Source organism: Ursus maritimus, unplaced genomic scaffold, assembly GCF_017311325.1.
Source record: "Ursus maritimus isolate PB19 unplaced genomic scaffold, ASM1731132v1 scaffold_1, whole genome shotgun sequence".
Taxonomy (NCBI): Eukaryota; Metazoa; Chordata; class Mammalia; order Carnivora; family Ursidae; genus Ursus; species Ursus maritimus.
Window position 1 is genome coordinate 6,390,737 of NW_024423343.1, and position 22,336 is coordinate 6,413,072.

General features: G+C 48.8%; 1 long non-coding RNA gene across 1 annotated transcript; it reads right to left on the minus strand.

Moving 5' to 3' along the window:
* Positions 1-3,096: 3,096 nt before the first annotated feature.
* On the minus strand, positions 3,097-9,342 carry LOC103662649. Its single transcript, XR_568527.2, has 2 exons — positions 9,140-9,342; positions 3,097-8,679 (listed from the first exon to the last, which is right to left on the minus strand). It is a non-coding gene; the product is annotated as an uncharacterized LOC103662649 (long non-coding RNA).
* Between the last annotated feature and the right edge of the window lie 12,994 nt (positions 9,343-22,336).

Below are 22,336 nucleotides of genomic sequence, written 5' to 3' on the forward strand. Positions count from 1 at the left end.
CTCCAGTGGTCTCAGCCGAGGGCCCAGACTTTTGAGCGATGGAACCTCGGAAGACCCCAGCTGCTCTGCCCTTCACATCATCCCAATGGAGTCCCCAGACCCCATGGAGCAGAGAGGAGCCCCCCCCCCAACCAGCCCAAGTTCCAGACTCACAGAATCTGTGAGTGTAACGAAAAGGGGGTTGTTTTATGCCCCTAAGTTTGGGGATGGTCTTTCACACAGCAGCAGGGCACTGCACCCTCATCTTTACTTTCTTAAACTGAATGTATTTGGTAAACTGCCCCCCCCATCACCACCCACCAAAGTCAGGACATTTCATTTCCGTGGTGCTTTGGGTGTTCCTTCCTCACTGTCATCGTGGGGCGTGGACTAGGAACATGAAAGAATTTCCTGTTCTGATTACTTTGCGAATCATCTCTCCCCAGCAGGAAGCCTATCCGTTCAAGCTAGATGAGGGGGCATCGTGCACAGATGTTTACTGAACCAGGCTCTGTCCCAGGCTCAGGGATATAGCAGGGAACAAACAGAGTGCGCCCCTGCCCACCAGAGTTCCATGTCAGTGCGGGAGCCTAGCAGCAAACCCAGGCAGCCCCTGACTGAGGTCTAAACACTTTCACTCAGTGGGAGGGTCTTGTTGCTGCATCTATCACTTCGCTGCTCTAATTGTGCAGCCGTGGGGATCCCTCCACATGCATACCACCTCCCAGAGCAGAGCTGGAAGGAAAATGTGTGGGATCATCAAATCCTCATAAGCGGAGGCACGTGTGTACCTTGACTTACGTCTTCTGCCCGGTGAAGCCTTGCACTCACTCTCACATTGGGACTGGTCTTTTCTTCCCTGACGCTTGCGTGAGAAGTTTGTCTGACCCCTCACCTCTCTGTGGATCGGTTAATGATCTGAAAATAATCAGAACTGGAAATGCAGGCAGCCCTGGTATAATTTAAAGACCCATCACTAATGTGCTTTTTAAAAAATTTTCAGGCTCTCATGTCCTTGTAATTATTTTTTAATGTATTGGCAATCAAAGATGCAGACAATAAAATTTAAGTCAATCTTAGATGACTAGATATGGAAGAAATGAAATTTCTTCAATTTGGTCTCTCTCTCTCCCCTTTCATCTCCACCCCAAATATCTGAGCTTCCTCCATTGTCGAGTCCAGGAGCCAGGCTCCTCTGGGTTCAGCCCGCCCCTTCTCCTGAGCGCCCCACTCCCCCCTCACCACCCAAGCACCACTTAGGAGATTTTCCATTTTAACAAGGACAAAAAAACACCATAGAATATAAGGTGTAGAGAAACCTTCAGCAACAACTTGGCCCCGCCCCTCATTTGGAAGCTGGGGAGCCAGAGGATAAGCGTGGAGTGACCTGCCCAAGGTCAGCAGAATCTTGGAAGCTGGAGAGAAGTCTCTGTGGAGGGGGTTGAGGGGGGGATTCCATACACTCTGACAATCCAGAAGAATTATGTTTTAGCAAAGGGGCCTCAAATCACACTCTGTAGGCAGTTCTAATCACAAGGCAGACTCTAAATGTAATTCATGTGAAGTGTGTTTTGGAAATCCTTTTGCCTGATACGTCTTCAATTATTAGGAATCTTTTCTTGGGGTGTATATTCTCCTTAAATCGCGAATGGCAATTTCTCAGAGGCAGAAATGAGGGTGATTGTTCTCTCTAACTTCCCTCTTTCTACCCTGCTTGAATTCTTTACCATAAGCATATATGATTTTTACAAAAACAAAATAGGGTCTTCTTTTTTTTAAAAATAAAGGGATATTTTGAGAATATATTTTACCTTAATTACACAGGTAATTATAGCTTTGCAGACCTGACCTTACAGAATTGGGTTAAAAGCTAAATATGCAAAATGATAAGAGTTTTTCTAAAAAAAATTCTTAATATAGCTCATGATTAATGTGAATACCCCTCGGAGCAATTACAAATGTCCACAGGTACATTTTCACCTGAACGTACGCTGGAGGGCTCAGCCCACGAATCATTCTGGAATGGAAAGAGCTCTTTCAGAAAACAACAGCAGATCTGCTGTAGATTGACATATCATTGAACTGTAATTTTATTTTTTTAAAATAAAGATTTTATTATATATATAATAAAAAAATATTTTATTTATTTATTTGAGAGTGAGAGAGAGAGAGCATGAAGGGGGGGCAGAAGGAGAGGGAGAAGCAGAGCTCCCACTGAGCAGGGATCACGATGTGGGGCTGGATCCCAGGACCCTGAGATCATGACCTGAGGTGAAGTCAGATGCTCAATTGACTGAGCAACCCAGGCACTCAAAATGTAATTTTCAAAGACTTCTAGATGTATCCAGAAAGATGCATAGGAATTGTTTGGAATAGGGGGTGTGGGAGGGGGGATCCAGATAACTCACAAGAGTAAAGCAATAAAATTAATTACAAGGAGTCACTACTGAAAAGCAGAGATTTGATAGAATTTTCCTGAGTAATTTATGCTGAGCACTCAATTTAATGCCTGATGTATAGTCAGCACTCCATTGATACTGACAATCAGCTACAATTATACACGCCTGGAGACTACAACTCCCAAAATGCACTGCCTCATTTCCTTCCAGCCTACAACTCCCAAAATGCACTGCTTTTCTTCCATTCAGCCTCCCTTCCTACCCTCATCACCCTTCTGAGAAGAGTGGGTGGGGAGAGGAGAATGCAGCCCCCAAGGAGGAGGAGAAGCAGCTGACCACACAATTCCCTTGATGGTGGAGGCCCCAGTTTACTAAATTCGCAGATAAACAGAGTGATTTTTTTATTAAAGGTCATGCAAATTCTGCCCAGGCAAAGCCTGGGAGTGCCATCAGTTGAACTCCCAGAATTGTCTGTATGTATTTGTTTGCTGCTTTGATTTTACCCAGCTCTGTTTTGTGTTGTAACTTTCATCAGTTCCTCCCAGATCATGGTGTTAATGGGTCTGCCAATTGCCATGAGTTTCAGTATTTTGCTCTTTTCAGGGCCATGTTAGTAAGAACTTAGAAGTCCTGTATGATTTTAGACTGGAATTTTGGTAAAATGCCTGAGTCATTCTTTGAGCTATTTTAGATTTTCGAACAAGACAGGCATCAAGTGTTGCATCAAAAGATACTGCACAGTTTATTAAAATACATAGGGCGCACTCTTTCTCATAATTAAAATGATACGAAGCATAGAATATTCAGGAAAAGAATGAAATGGTTGTGACTCCACAGAGACCAAGTACAAAATTTTTAGGTAAACATTTTATCTTAGGGACCATTTTGAAAGCTGATAAGAATAATATATATTATAATTTTAATGAGATGGAAATGACTGCATCTATAAATTAAGTTGAGCCCTATGAAATCACTGGTTTTATAGGTTAAAAAAATAGTTGCATATTGGCAATTTCATGTGGCTCGTCTGATAAGTTGGGTTTTTCACCAAACATTTCTTGAGCGTCTGCTATGTGCAGGATTCTGCTGCGGGGCTCATAGGATTGACTAAGATCTAGCCCTTGCTCCCCAAGAAGGTGTGAGCATGGTCGTAGAGGAAGCCAAAGGGCAAGGAGGTCTCTCTAAGAGGCAGCTCTTCAGAGATTTCCTCCAGCTGCTTGATAGAGGTGAGGCTGGGAGATCAACAAGGGACAGGTGTAGACAGTGAAACGTTTTTGCGTTGTTTTTTAAAGTAGACATGGACTGCTGAAGTTCAAGGACCCTACAAAGGTGCAGAGGGCAACGGCTAACGTACATCACAGGAAGCAGTCGTGGTTGCTGTGGGGAGACATCGCTATAGCAACTGTTTACTATTGGATGGCAAAGCTACTGGATATGGGCTGCTGGTCGAACAGCTATGAAACTCGCAGCAGGTTGGCTTTAAAATCCACACCGTGAGCTGGCTCTGTAAAAGGTGATGACATCAAAGAGTACTGTGGGAAGTAACCATCGTCATCCATGGCCAAAGGAAACCAGCACTAGGAGAAGAGAGAGAAGCCAGGTGGGGAGACAGGGCCTCCCACCATCCCACTGAAACCCTCCCATGGCATGCAGAGGAAACAAGAAAATATTGTTTCATTATAATTCTCACTCTGGAACAAAAAGATGAACAATTTGCCAAGGTAATCTATTGAGTTTGAAGACCTAAAATTTCAGGGCAAATGTTCAGATCTGCTACCAAGGGTAGAACTTTAGCCAACTGTAGGATTCCCGATGAAGACTGTGGCAGAGCACAGACTATAAAGTGAAGGGTCATTCACGTATAGGAGGCTTGCCTATGATATCAGTCCACTCAAAGAAAAGAGGGGCATTTGGAATCGCTTGCATTTTTCTCAGTTGAGTGAATGCATTTTAATTTCCCCTTAATTGTGTTAATATGTGGCAAAGGGAAAGCCTCAGGAGAGTCAACAAACATCAAAAACTTTAAAAATGTTTAAATATCAAAGTGAGGATGAGTAACCTGGTGTGGTACGATGAAGCATAAAATAGATTAATTAAATACAATTACAGAAAATTTATGGTAATTTAAGCTAACTAAAAGGGAAGAAAAGATTCTTTTTATTCAGCCATAAAATTATCAATAAAGGAAGTTTCATGAGCACCATCTGTTGAGATATTTAATATTAAACGAGATAAATAAATTAGAATACTCTCTCCTGCAGTTTGAGGCAGATCCCAAACGGAGTCACAGAAGATCCTGGAATAAATACAATCATTACTTTTTTTTTTTTTCTCGACTAGGGAACATGAGGTCTTGTAGGAATCGTAATTAGTTCATGAATAGCTGTCATGAGGCCCTCTTCATAATTTGGGGATAAGAGAATTGTTTTCCTAGTAATACTATGTTTCTCAAATATAATCAAGGAGACCAGTGTGCTTGTGAAATCTCTCAAAAATTACAAGAAACCTCATTTAATTTGACTGTGGAATTGATCATTGATGACCACAGAAGTAGCTGTAAATAGAGATAGATACACACACATCCACATCCACACACAAACTATAGCTGTATCTATGTATCTATCCATCCATCATCTATCTCTCTCTCCATGTATGCAATACAAAGAAAAAGTAATAAGTGAATTTACTACAAAATGTTTACCCCGTAGTAACTTACTTCCAGTAAGGTGCACAAAAGAGAATGGATACAGGAAGCCCTCTTTCTCATGGCCACAAATAAACTAATCTTCAAATTGAATCAATAGGAGAGCAAAGAAAGTCCATCAGACCCGTCAGAACAGTCAACATGACATGTCCTGGGACATATGAGGTCGGCACAATCGTGTTAGCTGTTCTTATAAAAACACGGGCACGCCCAGATCCTGTTGTACAGTATGTGCCACTGACCTCTGTCCAGCAGCTTCATTTCTTAAAGGCTTTACTGTCGGGAGGAACAGAGACATGGGGATTCCAGCTGTTAGAGAGATGCATCCCTCTGCAGGCATCCATGCACCTTTCCAATATTTCCAGTTCTTTTCCTTCTGGACACTCCGGGAATTGTTCTTCTCTGCTCCTTGGAGATCAGATATGGTTGCATGATTTGCTTTGGCGGAGTTGTGAATGGAGGTAGCTCATCGCAGTGGGGGAGGGGGACATTTAAGTCGCTGCCGGGAGACCCTCTAGGGTGGTCTTTTCCTGCCTCATCAATCCTAGCCATATGGTCACTGTTGGGGTGCAGCACCAAGCCTCCACAAGGAGGACAGTTGGCCTGGAGAGTTCTGGAACGTGTAGTGGCCTTTGCACCAGCAAGAGCAGCAGCTATGTTGCTTTACGGCCCTGCCTGTTGGAGCTGTCATGGCAGCACAAGCACGCCTGTACTTCCTGATACAAACCCCAACAGTAAGTGAACCAAATTCCCAAGAGATTTGTAAATCAATCTCTTATGAGTGTACTTAGTACAAATCAGTTTCCCAAGGCCTCATTGATCTTGGGGTAACTGAAAACATGAAATATCTAAATCTTTTAAGTTAAAGAACAGTCCCGAAATTGCAGACACCCATTGGGGTACAAATCCAGGAAGAGTCAGCCATGTCTTGTCACCATCCTTCAACAGAGGATCAGGAAGAGGCCACAGACCTCAGCTCAGGGAAGGCTCTGGACCATGAATAGAGAGGAATCTGCATTCCTTGTGTCTGTGCTCAAGGCCGACTGGCATCGCTCCAACCCCAGGCACAGAGGCTCAGGCAGAGTCTGACCCCCCAGTCAGGAGACTGGTTGACATCCAGAGTACCCTTGGCACCCCTTCAATAGCCCAGAAAGTATAGTAGACTCAGCTTTTCGTATACAACCGTGTATACTATTTGCATGTGATTGAAAGTATGAAAACCTGAACCGGACTATAGGAAAGAAAAAATAGGAACATGCGTGTGCAAATGTCTGGCTATTAAATGATTTGTCTTAAAAAACTGTCAAACCTCTGTCGGGGGAAGGGGCCAAGGGGACATGAATATCTGCCAACAGCTGGGTTTGGGTTTGTGAGCACAAAGATAGATGATACTCAACACACTCAACCCAACAGCATAGATGAGCTTGAAAACGTTATGCTAAGTGAGGAAGCCAGACATAAAAGGCCAGCGTAGGACTCCATTCACACGAAACACCCAACATATGAAAATGCACAGAGGGGAAAGCAGGTAAGTGGCTCATGGGGACAGCCGGTGCTTGCTGGACGGGAGTCCCAGCCTGACCCACACACCTGGCCCTCCCATCCTTCCAAGTCAGCATCTGCTGTTGTGGTCCCAGGGGTCGCCTCTCCCTCCCGGGCCTCTGGCCCCTGGGCCCACAAACGCTGGGAGTGGAGAGTCACATTACAAAAACCCGAGTCCATGCATAAGCGACGTGCACAGGCACAACCGCAAAGCGACTGTGTGGTCACTTTCCCATCTCCGCACTCTGGGGGATTCTGTGCCATGGCCGCCAATGAGAGGAAGAACAGTTGGCCTTATTCTTGGCCTGAGTTTTCTTCCTCCGTGGAGTTGATCCTGCAGCCCCATGAATCTGTTCCTGCAGCATGTGTCGGCCCACAGACGATGCCCACCCATCTTCACCCATGACACACAGTTCCTCCCTTTATTAGAACGAACATACGAATTGCAAAAGGACTCTGCCTGGAAACTCCTCCAACAGCCCGAAGGCTCTGCTTGTGTTCTCAATGAGAAGGAACTTTGACCACAAACTCAAGTGTTTTAGGGAAGCTGAGCAGGTCTGAGCCAGCAGAAAGGGATACTGTTCTAAAGAAACCATCAGAAGGCCCCCTGGACAGAGATGATTCTGGTTCCCTGAAAAATTTAGGCGAGCTCTTTGTCCAGTGCAAGTGAAGTTTGTGACTAGTACATTCTCCTAGACCGAGGCTGGCCGAGATCCCTTACCTACAAGCTCTGGAAATTAGCTTCGGGCTGAGAGGGGATGCCACCCACCCTTGGCCAGCCAGTTCTTGCTCAATTCTTATCCCTCCTGCAGGATAGCATGGCTGCTCCAAGCGAGCAGGGGGAGGAGTAGAGGAGGCCCTCCCCCGACTGTGCCCAGCATGCTGGGGCTTGAGATGGGCACACAGCAGTTTCACTCCCTGCCTTGTTCTGTATCTGATGTGGTCTTCATCCCCCAGGAAGTCACCCCAGGACCCCAGGGACAGCCAAGAGGGGACAGCTCCAGGCTGTGAGAATTGAGTTAGGCTGGCCTATGTTAGATGTTTGGGAAAGGGTCACACTGATACTACTGATTGTCAGAAGGTAAGAAGATATTCAGATGCTGAAAGAAAGCGATGATCAAATGTCCTTGAGTTGGGGTGGCTTCGTGTCTCTTCCCACATCCTGGACAGGAAGCCCAGAATGAGGGCCAGTGGGGTTCCAAACAGGCTTTGGCACGGCTGGGTCTGGCCCTGCCTCCCAGATTGGCAGGAGGAAGCACGTTCTCCTCTCTTTCTCCCCACGAACTCACCCTTCTGGGGAATCAGGTGGGCCATAGGCTCCCGTGGGGTAGCGTCTTCGTGGCTGGGACCCTCCCGAAGAGGCCGCTCTAAACCCACACGGGAGAAACAGGGAGGCCTGGGGAATGGACTGGAAGCAGACTGAGGGCTGCGGAAATACTTGCTGTCAAATAAATCAAGGAAGTTGGGCTTAAGTTACAAATTGGAAAAACCACAGGCACCCCTTCATAGTTCCAGCTTCCTGTTCGTCCACCGGAACTCAGTCTGCAGAATCGAATTCATCCGAAATTGCTTCATTTAATGATTAATCTGCCCTTGGAGTTGTACTTCAGCTTTCAGAGAGAGAAAAACCAGCCTGATTCTAAACAAATATTCATCATACGTAGTTTTCCCAGCTTGGTTGTGGAGGGCAGACTCTAGCCTCGTGCTGGTCATCTATAATTAAATTTTCTCTACCTGTCAGGGCAGAAACAGTAGGGAAAGCATTTCTGAAGAATGAGACTCTATTCTACCCTGACTTGGTTGAAAGGCAGTTTCGGGAGTTGTGACTTCCTGTCGCTTTGATCTCATTATCTGGGTCTATAATCTAAAGGTGCTGGTTAGCATTTACCGTTAGTGGTGGGGTGCCCTGGAAACGCTTGGCTGAGCATCTCCACGAACCCATGTTAATTAGTTACTAGTCTTACCACGCTCCCCTTCAACGGTTTACTTGTTAGAGGTCGTTGCCAGCTGGGAGCCCCTGGGTCTGGGGGAAGTCCCTTGTTCCCGCAGAGCCACCTGGGAAGAAGGAATCACGAACGCTTTAGGAACCGGTCCCAAAGGCCCCCGGTCTCATGCAGTCTGTTCGGTCGCTGTGCCCGCAGCAGGGTTCCCTCACACCTTCCCCAGCCCGTGATGAAAGTTGACCCTCAAGTCTCCCTGGAGGCAGCTCAGCGCCCTCTCCGGGTGGGACCCTGCGACATCCAGTCCAACTCAACCCGTTTTATGTAGCGGCCAGCGGGACGGAGGACCAGCCAGCCCTACGGGAAATCCAAGAAAGCAAGCTAGAACGTGAAAACACAGCATCCAAATGACAAGCACAATACTTGGTATTTCGCAAGAGCCTTCCCTCCCAAGATTCCTGCCAGCAGTTCTCTGAGAATCAGGCGGCCCCTGGGGCTGAGGGAGGACGCCCACCACACCGCCCATTCTCCCCGGGAAACGTGAGGACCAGCAACTCCATCTGCCCCAGACTCACACTGGGGCCGTTTCGTGGCTTCATCCTCAGGTGGCATGGTGGCCTCTTCCTTTAACATCGACTTTCTGGATGCCCTTCGCTGACCTTGGGGAGGGCACACACTCCTTAACGTTCGGAAGTCTCCCTCGGTGTCTGTGGATGTGATTAATGTCTGCAGAACTCTCTGAACACACACAATCTCCTGCTAATGAGAAGCAGAAACGGGAGACAGGATGTGGTCTTCGCCGTCCTGGGTTAGTCAAGTTCTGGGCCTGGTGCCCCGCCCTGACTCACTGGCCAGCTTCCCGCTGCTCCCCCATCAGCTTCAGGACGTGGAAAACACATGGGTCGTTTCTTTTCATAAGTTTAACAAAGGGTCTAGCAGTTTAGAAGTAAAGAACTCAATGTTTGTTGAATGAATTTTGTGCCTGAAACTCTTTTTGTAGGCTTGGCAAATAGCGAGATCTCTTAAGGAGAAAGTTCAACAAGAATGGTCCTAAAGGCTTTGTTGACTCTGCGTGTTCTCTTGAGCTTCGGGCAGCAAGGTAGCTAACAAGAGAAGATAGACATGCTGCTAGCAAATGCCTGAGAGCCCCTGCCGTCGTCAGCTGAAGCCTTCTGGAATTTCTGCAGACGGCCCAGCTCTCTCCCTGTTCCATTCTCCTCCTTACAGAAAATCAAATTAACCTGCTATCATGAGAGCCGCGTGATGGCTTTGATGGGCCCTCTTGCCTTCGTAGGTCCCTCCCATCCTAATAGGTTTTTGTGGGACCTCTTATGGGCTCAGTTGTATCCCTTGCAAATTGATACGTAGAAGTCCTAACTCATAGAACCTCAGAATGTGACTGCATTTGGAGATGGGGCCTTTGAAGAGGTAATCGAGTTAAAATGAGGCCATCGGGATGGGCTCTAATCCAGGAATACTGGTGTTCTTGTAAGAGCTTAGGACACACAGACACACCAGGGACATGCTTGCACACACACAAGGAAAGCCCATACGGAGAGGTAACAAGAAGGCCCCCTCCAAGCCAAGGAGAGAGGCCTCGGGGGAAACCAACCACGACGGCACCTTGATCTTAATGAGAAAATAAATTTGCGCTGTAAGGGAAATGTTCGTCTATGGTATTTTGTTATGCCAACCCTAGTAAACAAAAACAGGCCCTAAAAATTTTCATTCTTTCCCATATAAGAAAGTTCACTTTTTTCTTCTGATTTTAGAAGAAATGGTTATATTTTTTCCCCCCCGTGCTGAGGGAGGGCTCAGCCCTGGTGACCTTGAGACGGCTCTCCGCTGAAACTGGTTTCCCTCCCCGCGTTCCTCATCGGTGTCCTTGCGCAACAGCTCACAATTATTATGGCCTAGAGCTGCTGGAATCAAACAGCCTTGCCACTCTCTAACCCAGCCTCCTCCGAGAATCTTTGAGGGATGAGGCAATTTAGAAATGCTTTGATAAACGCCAATTTAATAATCAGCAACACAGGTGCCAGGTAACTAGTCATAGTCAGAGCAGTGTGGCCTCCAGGTGTCAGTACCCCAGCAGCAGGCGATCCCTCAAGCCCTTTTATTAAACTCGTTTATACGTTCGGAATCGAAATAGGAGCTGGGAAGTAGAAATGACTAGTAAATGTCACAGATAGTGTTTTATTTAGCATGAAACAATTATACAAATTTTATGTGTGACTTTGATGAGAAAGAGGGATTATTAATTAGATCCAGAAGCCCCTGGGGCTCTCTCTTTTGCTGTGACATTGGCTCCCCATTTGGCAGGGCCGAGGCAGCACGGGGGCCCAAAGCCAGAGGACTCCGCAGTGGAGTGTGGGTCTGCCAGTGTGGAGGGACATGGGCGTCCCCGGGGGGAGGGAGGGCGTCTGCAAGGACACAGAGGCATGGAACAGGCTGCTGCCATCCAGACAGGCAAGTGGGCTGGGGCTGAGTCAGGGTGCAAGAGGGGGAGAGAAGACTCAAAGGGAGAGGGGCCGGACTGGTCGTGGGGCTGCGTATGCTCCCCTTTCACAGGGCTGCACAGAGCCGCGTTCCTAAGGGATCCTGATGTTTCCCAGCACACGAGATGTGAACCTGTGTGTCGTGGGGCTGAATAATGCCCCCTCCCAAAAAAGAAGTCCCATCTCAATCCCCAGAACCTGGAATACATTGCCATAAATGGCAAAAGGGGACTTTGGACATGTGATTAAGTCCAGGATTCTGAGATTAACCCGGATTAGTAGAGTGGGATCCCTGTCATCACAAGGACGTGATTATAAGAGAAAGGTAAAAATGCCAGGGTCTGAGGAGGAGGGAGAGGGGGAGGGAGAGAGATGTGACCATGGAGAAAGGGTTCATGAGCCAAGGAACGCCTGCCATCTCTAGAAGCTGAAAGTTAAGGAAGCAGATTCTCTTCTAGAGCCCTCCAGAAGGAACCCAGGCTGGCCAACCTCTTTAGACTTCTGCCCTCCAGAACCATCATATAATAAATGTGTGCTGTTTTAAGTCACTCCGTTTGTAGTAACTTGTTAAAGTAGCCACAGAAAACTCAGGACACTATGTAAGACATGGCATGTCATCCACCCCTGGGAGCACACAGCCATCTCTCCTGGTGGTATGACAATTCCGCCCAGGGGTTCCCGTACCCAGCCAGCTCAAGGTCAAAGTGCTATACTCCTCGTTTCTTCATCTTAAACAGGCATTTTCGTCGTGAGCTGGGAAAGGCTGTCTCGGGGGCTGCTAGCCCGGTGCAATTTTAAACCAGAAGTCCACCACTGCGTTTTGATAGATCTTTAATGATATTCAAAACAACAGTAGTTGCCATGGTAAAATACTGTATTTATCACTTAAGCAACTCTCAGAGATGCTTTTGCTTAAATAATTAATTGCAATGTTGCCGTTTCTGCTGCCCTGTAGGTAAACATGGCCGTGTGTGATCGTTCATAAGACGGTTGAATGTACATAAACGGACCCTAGCCATGCTCACTTCCAGTTCTTTTAAATATAATATCCAGAGCGTCCAAGGGAATGCTTTGGGTCTGAAGCAAGCTCTCTGTCTTTGACTTACTCAAAGAATTCATGGTGCCTCAGAGTCACTAGTGAGAAATTAAAAGATGACCATCTTTAGCTCTATTGATGGAAAGACCTTCTATGAATTAGATCAGGAGAATGGGATCTGGAGAGGAGGCCCCCATGGGAATGATGAAGCAGGAATGATGAAGCAGGATGGTTGAAATACGGACGAGATCTTTCCTTGCCCTCGGAAGTGACTCAGGAACACTGCCTTTGCCATGAAGATGGGCCCCATACGAATGTTTACAGCCCTCCAGGGTCGCCGTCAGAGGGGCCCTGTTGCTTAGCATGAAACTCCCTGCTCCCCATGGGACAGAGGGGCCAAACTACCCTTGGAAGAGGTCCTACCCTTGGAAGCAGGACTGGAAGAGTCAAGGTCGAGTGTCTTTTTTGGGGGGTGGGGACAGCTTCCCTGTCAGTGAATATATGTGTGTAGTCGGATAGTCAACCCTGTTAATGGCTGCATAGCCGTCCACTTGACCAGCACATCATAATTTGTTTATCCCAATCCATTATCTCTTTCTCGTTTTTTCAAATCTTTATGTAAATTCTAGTTGGTTAACATACAGTGCAATACTGGTTCCAGGCATAGGATTCAGTGATGCATCGCTTGCATGTATCACCCAGTGCCCATCATCACAAGCGCGCCCCTCAATCCCCATCCCCCACCTAGCCCATCGCCCACCCACCTCCCTCCATCAACCCTCAGTTTGTTCTCTATCGTTAAGAATCTCCTATGGTTTGTTTCCCTCTCTCTTTTTTTCCCCCTTCTTCTATTTTCATCTGTTTTGCTCGCTAAATTCCACAAATTAGTGAAATCACCTGGTATTTGTCTTTCTCTGACCAACTTCCTTCCCTCAGCACGATACACTGTAGCTCCATCCACATCATTACAAATGGCAAAACCCCTTTTTTTATGGCTGAGTAGTATTCCACTGTGTGTGTGTGTGTGTGTGTGTGTGTGTGTACACACACCACATCTTCTTTACCCAGTCATCAGTTGATGGACATTTAGGCTCTTTCCATAGTTTGGCTATTGTTGATAATGCTGCTATGGACATCTGGGAGCCTGTACCCCTTCAACTCTGTATTTTTGTAGCCTTTGGGTAAATACCAAGTGTCTTTCGTGCAGAAAACTCTGAGTTTGAAGAGCCAAACACACACGTTCCTCCTCATCTCTCCATGGGACCTCCGTACTTATGCAGATATTTTTTTCCCTTCTTTCCTTTTTTTTTTTTTTTTTTTTTTTTAGAGAGGGAGATTGGAGGGGAGGGGCAGGTGGAAAGAGAGCGAGAGAGAGCATCTTAAGCAGGTTCCACACCCAGCAAGGACCCCAGTGCAGAGCTCCATCTCACAACCCTGAGATCACGACCTGAGCCAAAATCAAGAGTCGGACTCTTAACCGACTGAGCCATCCAGACGCCCTTCCTCTTCTTTACTTTAATGTCTCATTTACTTTTATTCTTTCTCTGGTGTGTGATCCAAGTGCTGCATGTTTTGAGGTTCAACAGCATTCCTTGGCCACTCTGGTTCTCAAAGACAAGCCTGGGCTTAGCGATGGGGGTGGGGGGTGGGGGGCAACCACAGATGAAATAATCACACATGTCAGTCCATGATGACAAACTAAGATGTTGTTTTGGGGGGGTCTTGGGGGGATTATAAAGATTTTACTTATTTATTTGACAGAGAGAGAGAGCACACAAGCAGGGGGAGCAGGAGAGGGAGAAGCAGGCTCCCCACTGAGCAGGGAGTCCGATGCGGGGCTCGATCCCAGGACCACAGGACCATGACCTGAGCCGAAGGCAGATGCCCAACCACTGAGCCACCCAGGTGCCCCCAAACTGAGATGTTGTTAAAGGACAGGAACAGTGCTGTGAGTGCCTCACAGGAGAACTCGTCCGAATGGTGGAGGGGTTGGAGGGCTTGATCATAGGAGACTTCCCCAAGAAAGTGACATTTTCACTCAAGTCTGAGGACCATCTCAGGCTTCTTGAATCACTGGTCTTGCATCATCTTGCCAAGAATTTAAAATTTGATGCTCACAATACTTAAGTCGAAAAGAAAATATTTTGAATCAAAACAGCAACAGCAAAAGAAAGATGATTTTAAAATCTGCTTTCCAGCGGATGTCTCCTGGTGGAGGCTGGGCACAGGAGGGTGTCCTCATGCTGCCTTGTGCCCTGTCTGTCCACCCTGGAGGGGACAATGGGGACAGAAGTCCATCCATGCCAGCAGGGGACCTTTGGGACCAGGAACCAGACTGAGCCCAGAATGTCTCAGGGGGTGACCTGGTGCATGGGGGGGGGGCGGTGACTGCCATGGCGCCGGCCCCCAGGGGCTGTTCACCTTCATCATCTCGCCTGGTGAAGTTTTACCTGACTAAAAGGGCTTTTTCAAGCTTGACCTAATTGCCCTGGGCTGTGGGATTCTTTGTGGTTCCCATTCAGTGTTCCCACCAAGATCCAGCTAGTGTCAAAACTTGACATCATTATAGAAAAAAGAACTCACTTCAGTGAAGTGAATCACGAGTTGCAAATGTAACCTCAGGCGTTTGGGGGGAGGTAGCTCTAATTTCTCAAAGAACAAAGCCATGGCAATTAGACAGCTTTTGTCGAGCTCATAGAAAGATCCCTGTGAGGGAGCCCATTGCTTCATCCCTTGGAGGTCCAAAGCAGCTTTATCCTGGCCTCAAGACGGTGGAACTGCAGCGGACAAGGAGTCCTTCTTGACAGTAATTCTGTTTTCTGCCTCGGTGCTCTCCACAAAAGAAAGAATCTTGCTGATCTTCAGGCTGCTGAGAAATGTCACCCAGCCCTCTCCTTACTGTGCAGACTCACAGAGGAATCTTCTAGAAAGTGCTCTGACAAACTTGTGCCACAGCCTGGGGAAAGAGCAGCGTGTGTCCCACCCGTCGAGTTCGTCAACAACTCACTCCCAGGCCCTGCTCCCCACCCTCCCATGTAGGACCATCTGATGCTGTACCTTTAAGGCCATGGAAAGAACCCTCTGGTCCATAAACGAACTGAGTTAAATAAATCTGTCCATATCGGTCACTTCGAGAACAACAGAAAGCAATGCAGAGTAACAAGCCAGGAGACCTGGGTCTGAATCCCAGCTCTGTCACCCTCCAGGGGTGTGATTTGGGGCAAGTTCCTGAATCTCTCTGTCTCCGTTTCTGCATCTGCAAAATTGCAATGAAGACAGTGCCTGCCCCATGGAGTTAGTGTGAGGATTCAATACGTTGATATACGGAAGGTGCTCGAAACGGGGCTTGGCCGGTGGTAAGAGGTTCAGAGATTTGTTACTATTAAAGCATCCTTAAGGACTACTGGATGGTTGCAGGGCAGCCCTGGGTGGAGGGCTTGCAGCACAGCACCTAACAGGACTTCAAATGCCCATCACCCCGAGGGTCCTGAGACAGATTCTTGCGGCTGCAGAGACCTGCTCCTCCGTTCCCGGCTACACGGCACCCTGACCACTCCTGCTCCCTGGCCCGGCTCACTGGCTGTGCCCCGAAGCTTCAGCGGGGGCCAGGAGTGCCCACAGAGCAGGCTTTGTCATGCCGCTTGGATTGAGAACCAAACGTATGATCCTCAGGCGATGTCCTTGGCCCCACCAAGCCTCTCTGGTCTCCTGCCCACAGTCAGGATGACAGTGCCCGCCTCTCGGGGCCACCAGCCCAGCCCAGGTCTGCAGGTCCCAGGCCTGGTTGGTGCCTGGCCGCCATCTAGTGCCCGGAAAGAGGAAGTGAGCCTCTCACCGCACAAAGGGCCCTAGCTCCCCGAATGCATGGGGAGGGCAGGGAGATGGTTCAAGCTTGGGGACCACCCACTTTAGGAAGCCCTTCTAAAGACTCCCAGACCTGGCCTTTGCCTAAAGTTTCCCGATATGGGGACTCCCTACTGCATTTTTGGGCAACTCTAAATGCTAGAACCCTATTCCTCTGCTAGAGTCCTGTTCCTTACATTTTTAACACGCTGCTTTACCCCAAAGTTCCGTGCAAGAATGACAGTAGAAAGCAGAGAGGAGTGGGAGGGGCTGGGTATGTAAAATGCTCGCAAGCTTCCATGTCTGTGTCATTTCTTGCGGAACACCTGCCACGGTCCCCCCACGAAGATGCAGGAATAGAACGGTAGAAGAAAACGCACAGCCTCGCCCTCCCGGCTGCTAGGAGAGAGCGGCGGTACCTCAAGCAGGGGGAAAGGGTTAGCCCCCTGGTCCTCGTCCCACTGCACATCCTGGCCACCTGGGAGCCCTTGAAAGCCACGGCCAGGCTACCTCACGGAGGGTCAAATGCGACTCTCCGGTGGTTGCCTCACGGAAGGCAGGATTGACCCCCATCCCAAACTGGCTAGGATGTCGAGTCTGGGCGCCAGGAGGACATGAAAGGGGTATTACTCACACAGTGGGACTTCTAGGGAGACCCGCCAGCCCAGGGGCTTGAGCCAAGGCGGCGCTGGCCGTGTTGGCTTTGGTTTTCATTGTGGTTAAGAGTGCGCCAGGTGGGGTTCCTGCACACAAGCCAGGTTTGAACTTGCACAGGCCAGAGAAGGGGCCATCAGCGTCCCTGTCCGCTGTCCCAGATGTGGGGCAGCTGGGGAGCAGGAGGGGTGGGGCCCGAAAGCTGTCAGTGGCTACACATCACAATGGGGTCTCTGTCTTGATTACACCTGCCGGCAGCCTCGGCTCCGAACCACTGGATGAGACCGGTGTCTCCTTAATGCCCCAAAGAGAAGGATTATCGGAGGGAACTTGTTGAAGCACAGATTCCTAGGCCCCAGCCCAGCCCCACGAAACGAGAATTTCCAGGGAAGAGGCTGGTGATCTGCACCTCTGTCCAGGGGGTGCTCATCCTCTGAGAGTGCTGGGGGAGATGCTGCGGTGGCCTCAGCGTCCCCGCGGCCACTGCCTTCTGAGCTCACACGTCATGGGTGGGCCGTGTTCTCTGCATTTCAGATCTCACTGTTTGCAAGATGATAGACACGACTGCAAAAACTCAGTTGTCTCCTACCAGAGGGAGCACGGGAGGTGAACGCTCGCCCCGTGGGCCTCCCAGCCACACTGTGGTCCTGGGGTCACCAGCCGGCTCGCGTGAGGGACCAGTTGGATTTGGAGAGTTTATGTTAGTAGTGCAGCCACTCCGGAAAGAACGCGGCCGGCACTGAATCGGTTACTGCACACACGCTCTTACAGAGCCAACACCTCTGACAGGACCATGCTTGCTCCACCAGGCAGCAAGCTACATGTTTCTAGGGAGTTCGCTCATCTGGCCGGTGGACAGGTCTGGGAGTTCCTGCTGGCCCGCTCCACGGTCTTAAGAGAGGAGGACAGTGATGGCGGTGGGAGGCCAGGCGTAACATAACAGGCTCAGCACATTGTGTGTTTGAAGGAATGCAAGTCTAGTTGGGTTGGCACAGCCACTTCTGAAAACAGGTCACCAGTCTCTTAAAAAGTCAAGCACACTTAGCCCATGACCCAGCAGTTCCACTCCTACATCCGCATCCGAGAGAAATGAGAACGTGTTCACACAAAGACGTGAATGTGAATGTTCACAGCAGCATTACTCATGACGGCCAACAAGCAGAAACAACACAGAGGTCCTCTGACGGGTGAGTGGGTAACAAAATGGCGTACATCCATGCAACAGGAAATTACGAGAAAGAACAGAGTACTAATACAGCCAACAGTGTGGGTGAGCTCCCCAAACATTCTGCTGAGGGGAAGCGGCCAGACACAGAAGACTGCACATTGCATGATCTCACTGATGTGAAATCTCTAGAAAAGGCAGAGCTGCGGCAGCAGAAAGCCGGCCGGTGGTTGCCTGGGTGAGGATGGGGAAGAGGGACTGACTGCCATTTTGACCGGGTGATGGAAGTGCTCTTAAACTTGGCTGAGGCTCATTGCACAGCTGTATAAATTGACAACGTTATTGGACTGTATGCTTTAAAAGGGTAAATTTTACCTCGATAAAGCTGATGTAAGAATCTAGGTGAGTAAAGCAAAGTACAAATTAGGAAGCGACTAGTGATGACATGGAAGGCCTCACGTTTTCAGGGTACTGCTTGATTGTGACCCATCTCCGTCTTCCCCAGAGTAGCTTACACAGTGTCTGCACCCAGAAGGACATCAACAATGTGCAGAATGGTGAAGAAACGTGCTGGAGTGCATGCTCACTCTGGGCCGGGCACTCGTCTGAGTGTCCCACGTGTTAACATCCCAAGGTAATCCCAGGAGGCCACCATTTTAGCATTGTCAACCCCATCGTACAGCTGGGGACAGAGAAGTTGTGTAGCTTGTCCCAAGTCACAGGCTGGGAAGCAGTGGGCTGGAGCAGCCCCCAGAGCCACCTTCCGAGTTGTCCCCATACACAGTGTGCCCATTCATCAAGGGCTTCGGTCTTTTCCCATTTTGCCCTGGCCTCCGCCCTGTGGGGTAGATGTCATTCCACACGAGCCTCATTCTGCACGGGGCCACGTCCACAGTCTGTGGCTCCGAGTCAGCCCCTCCAGCCACAGCCTTGCTGCTCACGGAGCCACGGCACTGCCTGCTGGGTGGGGGAAGCATAGGAGCACCCTGCTAGCAGCTTGCCCTCGCAGGGGCCACAGCCAAGCTGTTTGCCTCCTTTTGGGCTCCTCCGGCACTGTCTGTGCTCTAGCACCCTTGGGCTCCCATAGCAAAGGACCGCAGACTGGGTAGCCCAAGGAACAGAAATTTCTTCTCTCACACTTCTGCCATTTTGGCTGGAAGTCCAAGACCAAGGTGTCAACAGCTTTGGTTTCTTCTGAGGCATCTCCCCTTGGCTTGTAGAGGGCCACCTGCCCACTGTATCTTCACATGGTCATCCCATGTGTTCCTGTGTCCTAATGTCCTCTCCTTATAAGGACATGGGTCATATTGGGTTAGGGGCCACCCCAATGACTTCGCTGTAACTTAATTACCTCTTCGAAGGGCGAATACAGTCACATTCTGGTGTACTATGGGTTAGTGCTTCAGCATATGAATTCGGGGAGGGTGGGGAGGACATAGTTCAGCCTGTAACAACATGCCTCAGTTAACGGCACCGTCACCCTCTGCCTCCAGGACAGCAACTTTGGGCACTGCCCTCTCTCTCCCTCCTCCTCCTTTAATATACCCACACTCACTCCACCCCTCTGTTTTGAGCCCAACTCCTTGGTGTAGACTCATCACCTCCTTCTAGATGGTGCCAACAGCCATCCCAACCCACTGACGGTTCTGCTTTTGAATACCCTCTCTGCAACACGGCTCTCTGACTGACTGCAGATCACCTTGTGTCTTGGGCAGGGCCTTGTCTTGCCTGTGCCCCCAAACCCACAGGATCCATGTGTCCCACCTCCTCCCCTCCACTGCCCCATTAAGTTCTGAGTAGCTCTTCCATCTCACTGACAATCAGGGCTATCAACGCCACCTATGTATGTGTGATGAATGGCCATTGAAGATAGGAAGGGACATGAGGGTAGCTGACAGCAAATAAGAGCTATCCAAAGGGAAGGAGGCATGGGGCGCCTGGGTGGCTCAGTCATTGGGTGTCTGCCTTCGGCTCAGGGCGTGATCCCGGCGTTATGGGATCGAGCCCCACATCAGGCTCCTCCACTGGGAGCCTGCTTCTTCCTCTCCCATTCCCCCTGCTTGTGTTCCCTCTCTCGCGGGCTGTCTCTATCTCTGTCAAATAAATAAATAAAATCTTAAAAAAAAAAAAAAAAAAAAGGAAGGAGGCAAGTGAAATGATCAGGGAAGATGTTGCCAAGAAGGGCCAGAGGATGTCTGTGTGGTCTGGCCCAGAGATGTTGAGGTTGCAGGCTGTGAGCAATACCATGCATCCAAAGCTCGCTTGGACTCTGTGCTCATGGGGACAAAGACCCAGCTGTGGTCCTGCGAGTGGCTGGTTCTCTGCAGAAGAGCACAGAAGTGACAGGAACCATGCAGAGTCTTACAAAGATTCCAGAAATCCGAGGTCTACGAGGGATCCATGGGAGCCACGACGAAAACAGAAGAGATGCTTAAGGACACTTTGGAAAATGTGGACAATCAGGAAGAAAAGGGAGAAGCAGCAGAAATGGAAACTGACAAAGTTCTGTGTGAAATTGAGGGAGGGCTTTGGGCAAAGCACACGGTCAAGGGACTGACACCTTTCTAGGGCCCGGACCTCCAGGAGTGATGGCCGCCTCAGGAAAGGACCAGGAGGAGAAGAGGCGCTGGCTGGCTGGGTGTGCACTGCAGCTAGCAAGCACCTGGCTGTGCCCACCCCCAGCCCACCACCCACAATCTGTCCTCTGCAGTGGTCACCATTGCCTGTGTCTCTTGCTCTGCACCTGTCACGAGGCGTTGCATTTTGGAGAAGGCTCTCTGCTAATATCTCCTCACTCTCAGCAGAGGTTTAGGGGATGTCTTGGATCCCAAAGGGGTGTTTCTTATGAAAGATGGTGTAATTAAATGCATTATTTCCAGTATAAACAGAAGTATCTTGCTTAGGGGAGGGCAAAGAGTTCTGCCTTATCACAAAATACTTCTGAGAACAGCTTTGAATGTTCTTGCCTGACTGTTGAGAACTCTGCACATTTTGTACATCAGTTAAACACTATATAAATGGATTTTAATACATTTCTGCTTTGCAAAGAGGGAGTGGTACCCAGGGGCTGGGCTATACCCAAATGCTGGTCATATCTTGAATATTGCATGTGCCCAGCATATAGTAAATTCTAATACTAATACTAACAGTAAAAGCTTTTTTAAAAAGTGAACTATGAAACAACAATGATGACGTGGGTAATGATGCAAGAGTTGATGCTGTTATTGATCTAGTCTCACCTCCAGTCCAAGCCTGCTCTGCTCCCTTTGGCCTCCTGTGTTCCTGATGCAGGATGCCCTTTGCCTGTTTGAGGCTCCCCTTCTGGTTTCTATCTCCACCTAACTTATTACGTCGTCTCAGCTGATGGACATCTGGAGTCTCCTCCTAAGAAATTCTGTTCCTTTCTTCACTTCCTTCCTTTTATCCTAGCCCTACATTTTTTGGGGTACTAGTTCCCCCTGAATTTTTTTTCAATCTTCCAAAATCCTTACCTTGAGATCTTTGGGTTAAAGTTCATGAATCCTAAGTCATTTACATGGGGCACAAATAGAAAACGAAGGGACTGGAAACTGAGAGTGGAAAAGATGGGGGACTTAATGGCAGAGATGTTTACAAAATGTCATGGAGAAGATGAAGGAAATGAACCAAGCCTTGGACACGTCCCTGGGCAGTCTGTAAACGGGGTTCCTGGCCTGGCTTCAGCGTGAAGCTCTCTCATGGGCAGAGCAGGTAGAGATTAGCCTACATCAGCTGATCAAGGGGTCTGAGAAATAGTGAACGGCAACCAGAAAAACTCATTGCTAAGCTTCTCACCTAGACAAGGACCCTTACATCTATCGGTGCCTGGAATTCTTACAATTAACAAAACCTTGTGGTTTGCACCACTCTTCCTGGTGCCATTTGAGCTGAAGCAGTGATGGCCACCCCATTCTACCACAGTCTCATTCCCGTATTATCCATCTTTCTTCTCTCCTCACTCAACTTTTCACTCTCCTCTGTCTCCCAAAAAAATAACCTTAGTTTACACGATGAAGTACTTTACCAAATGTTCCTTCTCCACCCTTGCCTTTACAGAAGTCTGGCTGCACCTTGGGGGCCGTGCTCCCCAATCGTCCTTTAGTGGAGACTGATGGTTCTCCTACACCCCCATATTCTCTCCCTTCCCTGCTAACACCAAGGCTATTATTCCTCCCTCTTTATAGCAACTTCCCACCAGACATCTTGACCCAGATGTCCTATCTCAATTCACCAAGGCCAACCTTAACTCATATGCTCACTCTCCAACCTGCCCCTTCCACCATGTCCCCATCTAAGCAATTGACTTGCCATCAATCCAGTTGCCAAACACAGAACCCCTGGCCCCATTCTTGATTCTTCTCTCCCCCTCCAGGGGGTCAATTACCAAATCCCTTGGCTCTGCTTTCCAGATACCTGTCGCATCTTCTCTACTTCTCTCACCCACCCTTACAAGCACTGCACTAAATCAGGGTCCTGTTACCTTTCTTCTGCATAACTTCAACAGCTTGGTATCATTCTATCTGCCTTTCCTCTCCCCCAACAATCCATTCCCTACATA